Source organism: Sinohyriopsis cumingii, chromosome 2, assembly GCF_028554795.1.
Source record: "Sinohyriopsis cumingii isolate HCF-2022 chromosome 2, ASM2855479v2, whole genome shotgun sequence".
NCBI lineage: Eukaryota > Metazoa > Mollusca > Bivalvia > Unionida > Unionidae > Sinohyriopsis > Sinohyriopsis cumingii.
The window spans coordinates 76,948,706-76,954,705 of record NC_142962.1 but is presented as its reverse complement, the minus strand read 5'-3'; positions in this window follow the sequence as shown (position 1 = coordinate 76,954,705).

Here is a 6,000-nt window from a genome sequence, read left to right as displayed (position 1 = left end):
AGATTATCAAAACGTAGGTTTAATTTGAAAGGAATGTATAAACTGCTGAAAATATCAGTATGGTTTATGGCTTCACAAGTTTCGTCCCTTACGAGCAACTATGCATCCTTTTATTTATTGCCGCAACTGTTCTGCTTCAAAACCCTTTGGAAAGGCATCATCAAAAATTGGAGAATATATCTGAAGAGATATAATGACCATGCAGAAACATTGACTTCCCAGCGAAACAGGTCATACCTATTTTCCAAGGTGACGGATCAACTAGTGCCACACTGATAAACCGAGGCTTGAACATGGTTCTGATACACGAGGGTAAGGTTGTACACGCGACGCAAAATTGATTGCCTGGAGCAACCACTAAGAAAGCAAAAAATTAAAATGACCGTAGGGAAACTGCAACTCGTGTAATGCGCAGTTTTGGTAAAAGTGACGCAAATGTGTCTCATCTTTGATACTTTGTAAACTAGCTACCATGTGGTCAAAATAAATTTCAGTTCCACTTATTTTCTTACAAGGTGTGGGTTGTAACAATTTTGTGAATATTTGATGGGAATTCGTATTTCCAGATAAATGCGCTAAAATGTATTCCAGGGTGTAGCATATTCTCAAGACCCCCTCCATCGGCCTTGTAATAGTGGAAACAAATCTGGTCTTGGATGGATGGATGTATGGATGGAGTATGTATGAATGGATGGATGTAAGTACGTACGTACGTATGTGTGTATGTGTGCAAAGGATTCAGGTGGTTGTCAGCACAATCCTGTTAAAGGTTAAGGATAATAAATGAAAACGTAAAGTTCGGAAAATCTTTAGGAAGCTTTCACATTCCAAATAAACGTAAAGACTTGTCCTAGAAGGTAAATACCAAACTATACTAATATTAAAATTCTCTGAAGATATAAAACATGGAGAATAAAAAGAACAAACACATATAAAATAAATCCTTAATAAAAAGGTCTTAATTTGTTTTAAAGACCACACTTCATTCTTTTAAAAGGTTTAAACTCTTCTCTGGTGGTATAACATTACAAATCTTTTTCATCGAGTTCATGTTATAAAATCTGTCTCACGGGATGAAAGTCATACATTTTATAAGAATGTAGCATAATTCCTGAGGACACTGACAGGTTATGCACTCTTGTCGATGCTCTTTGTTCAAGAGGTATAAATGGGTAGGATATGTCTGCTAATAACATCATCTCTGCGATTTGTTCCGTATGAAGGTTGACCTCTGCGATTTGTTTCGTATGAAGGTTGACATCTCCAATGAACCATCTCTGCGATTTGTTCCGTATGATGATTTACCCCTCCAATGAACAATGCTTCATAGCTTATTTAGTCTTCATTCCACATAATTTGTCACGTTTATAAAATATTCCGAATTCATTATATTTGAAGTAGCTATGAGGAATCGTCCGTTTAAAAATTGTTGATTAGAATGAAGGTTTGACTGCTGTATCTGCTCTTTTGATCACCTGTAATACCAGCGTGACTAGGTAGCAAACAGTGGAAGATAATCATTAACAGATCTCATGAAGAACTGGTGTTATTTTTAGACTTGGATACTGAAGGGTTGTCAAATATAAATTTTTGCAAGGATTTTATTGTGGAATAAGAATCCGAAAAGATTATGCTAGCAGTTTTGATATAGTTCAAATATGTCAAGATTTGAGTCTGGTTGTAATATCCGACGACCGACACGAAAATGTGCCATGGATTGTTCCTAAGGCAGCTGAAACCTTGTCACCATCTTTCGAACCGTCGGTATACAGGGACGCGTGATCACGAGAAAAAACACTGATTTTATTTAATTTATTCGGGAAAAACACATACGACTTTGTTTATCACTTTTTATAATGGTAAAGATCCAATATTATTTTGGAGGACTTTAATTGCCAAGGTGGCAATGAATGTATGGAGAATTTTGGCCTAGATTGAATTGTTGTTGTGTTGTAGAATATAACTGCGGATTCGTGTGCCGAGAGGCCCAGTGCAGTTTGGTTTCCGATCTCAAAGTGCCAGGACGATTTCTGGTGCGGGATATGATGGATTACAAGATTTGTTTGAATGGTACCAAAGAGCAAATTTCATCCGTCTCAGGTAAAGTGATTCGTCTCTATTTTAAAACATATTAAAGGTCATCTTGTGTATGCTGATATACAAATACTAAGTCTTTCATTGTGTACTGGATCGAGCATCTGTCATTTTTACCAGTGCAAAGGAAAGCTAAACTATTATCTGTTAGAAGACCGAATACGAACGAAATAAGATGGGTTCCAATGTCAGTTGTTGATACCAAATGTTATTTGTTGGACCTCATATTAATTAACAGCCAACGAGGACGCATTACAGTGATGATACTAATCCCAAACGCATTTTACAAATTTTGTGACGTCAGTCACTCCCTCGCCTCCTCAATGCTTGATTTACAGAATGTTTATGCGACCCACACATCATGTCATAATAATAGAACTATTTTCCTGCCATCAAACCTTTGCAGTTCCCTGATGGGTCTGGCATAGGCTAGAAGGTCACAAATGCACATGAAAAATCATCACATAAACATTAGTGAAGATTTTATTTTTTTGTATATGCTGTCAGTAAATGAATAATTGAGAGTTCTGTCGCAGTCTGTGTTAAAGTTGAAGCTAAAATTACAGCACCTCCATATCCCTTTATATTAAAGGCAATATCATTATTAGGTTCCAATCTAGGATTGATGACAGACATCGGAACAAATGTTTTCTCCCAAAATAGTCATGACCTCCTAGGAGATATTAGCTACGAGGTCGTAGCCTCAACTTGATTTGGTGTGGGTGAGGCTACGAACTGATCCTATATCATGTAATGGAGCAAAACAAATCATCACTAAAGTCAGAAAAACAAATAATGTAGAAATCTACTACATAAGTATTATCATGTTGTGAAAGAAGTTTGGCTTATTTTGAATTTATTGGCATGGTTACACTAACCGTACCGTGTTCGCCATGGCAGATAACTCGAGACTCTCGATGTGACCCTTTTTCTATGCGAGGCTTGCCAGTCCATATTAGGATATTCTACGCTATGTTATTATCAATCAAGTGGGGAATAAATGGCTTATTGGTGGAATTTCAAATTTGCCGATAAACCGTATTTACTTTTAATGCGCAGAATTTCTGATTCAAACAGGGCCATATTTTTACTATGAGTTGTTTACGTTTCCAAATAAGGCCTCAATGGCCATATATGGCACACAGATAAACGAGGCTGAGAACGTAAGTAATCATTATTAGAACTAATATGGCGGACGATCTAAACAAAATTATCGGATAAGAAAAGTAAACGAGATTTTACAACTATTTCTACAATGATTTACGATACTTCCGGTATTAAATAAGAGGACTACTCCATTCTTTTCATTATATACAAGGAATATGTTCAAATTGTTGATATTAGGCTAAATGAGCGCCGGGTGTGACTCACACCCGGCTTGCTCCGTTGACTCATATATGTTCATGTTAGTACACTGTCCACGAGGTAGGGGTACAAATATTAGAACTAATGAGATATGTGCTCTTATTTTAAGCTTATATGATCGAATATTTGAGGGATGCAGCGTCTGGGCAGGTTCGACACAGCTGTCACCACTGGCTAGTCGCCGAGAACGTTCAGCCGTTGCCTCTCCAGCATGAATAGATACAGCAAGCAGCTGACCGTCTGATATCTGTTGTTCTGAGGATGGATCCGGTGTATTCTGAGTTTGTGTAGCCTCTGACTCTTGTTTCGTCTCTGCTGATGATGCAATGGAGAGTTTTAATGCAGAAATTTAATGCCGCATTCAATAGTCTAGTATACAAAAAATCGTGAAACAAACACAATACATAAGTGAGGTCCAAAAGGTCCATATTTTTGGACAGCTACATTAAAACAAAACAATAATATTATCCACTTGACCAGAGAGGTCAATGGCAGTTCATAGCAAAAGAAGTTTATGAACCACAATCCCAAATGTATACCTGTATTTGCCGCATCCGAAGGTCATTATTGACACCATGTGATGCTCACAGTTGAAACACAAGCCTTCTTCCTAAGTGATAATTCTGCGAAACCATGTACTCAAGAGGCTGATGCAATTGAAAATAGTTGCCATCGAAGCCGTTTCTGAGATATTCTACTAGTTCTGAACGCAACTGTTGCTGCTCTAGGGGGGTAGGTCTTCTTTCTAGCTGACCTTTGGTAATTTACTATCTAAATACTGCAGAGTAACTGCGGGAGGTGTACATGACTCACATTAAGTTCAAGAATGATACAAACCCGAAATGCATAGTTCCCAAATATATCCATATCCTTAATTAGTAAACAATACCATTTTAAAAGGTCACACCATAGCCTTAAGTTAAGAAATTTGACAGGGGTCAATTTATGAAACCATCCTCTGCTACTTGAATCAGTAGCAAGGCCCCATTCTAGTATGCGTCAGTTATGCAGTCCTTTGCATTGCCCTGGGAATCCTACTTTCCACTCTGCAGCAAGTATGGCACGATTTCTTGGATGACGTGTTTGACTAAAAGGAAAGAACTGCTACAATACCACTGGATTTATCAAGTCCAAGTAACACAGCTTCCACCTAAATATGTATTATGATCAGCCGTGTTATTGTTATTGTTCTTAACCAACACAAATGTTATATTGCTTCAATAATCTGCTAGGTACAACTCATATGAGACCAAAATTAGTATACTGTTGCTCATGAAATACTATTTTCACATCATGTGCTCAAAATATTCCACCGCAATAAGTTCTAGTAATTGATTGTTGTATAAGCCATGATTTAGATATAATTCGCTGTATTCTTACATTGGGACTCTTGTATATCTTGAATGTATTGCTTGAGTACTAATATAACACATCACACATCAGTGATAATATATGCAATCATACAGCAAATGACTGTCCAAATAGGCTGTGCACACACAAATTGTTTTGCGACAAGGAATGAACGTAGATCACCGTATATACACCAGGCTATACATTATTAAAGCAGTGAGAGCAATAATAGCGCTTATACTAATAAAGACCATATGCATTTCTCCCAACAGATACAAAAAAAGATATGCAGCCGAAAAGATGCGTGACTGATAACAAGCAATTGACCTAGACTGACTTTGTTACTGAGAAGGTTGAAGGAATGCTACTTATAAAACGTTGATGACAAACTTATTCATGGGAAACAATAGAACCAACTAGCAACTACTGAAATAAAATTCCTTACATTCTTCATACTTCTGGGATAATCTAAGGCCCAAGACAACTGCGCACTCACGTTATCAAGTATATGAAGTGCATGAGTCCACAGGCCGGAACTGAGTTCCTAAAGGTTAATACCAGCTCTCCCTGCTCTCATAAGCTCTGCTCAGCGAAACATTGGCTTTGGTCACGTGAAAATTATATGCAACATAAATCCTGTTGCATCTCTCTGTATATTTACTCCTAAAATTAATGGATGTCAGAATATCTCTAGCAAATTTGTATGCTATTAGCATAACATTAGAGTATATGAGAGGTGTTTATGATGATGTGGTGAGGTTCTCTTTATGCCAATGAGAATAATCGAGCTGTTGTCGGGACCTTCGATAATGTCCAACAGGTAACACATGGCTGGCTACGGGGCCCCGGGTGTCCGAGTGGTCTAAAGATCTTTACTTTACCGATCATTACCTCGGGCTCGGCACATGTGGTCATTTAAGAAAGCTGCCAGTAGCTTCCCTTGAGTCGGTGGCTCTTACCAGCTTTCCATGGGTTCCACCTCCACCAGTAATGCTGGCTGCCATGTATAGCCTATATTGAGTTGCAAAATGGCCTTAAACACAAATAACAACAACAACAATTATGGCTAAGATACAAATTGTATCGTATGCAATTATTTTATGTTGGCTGTCTTTAAAAAAATTAAATTAAATTGTATGCATCGTCTATTTTTACGTGATTTATTGCTTAATGAAAATTAAACACAAGAAA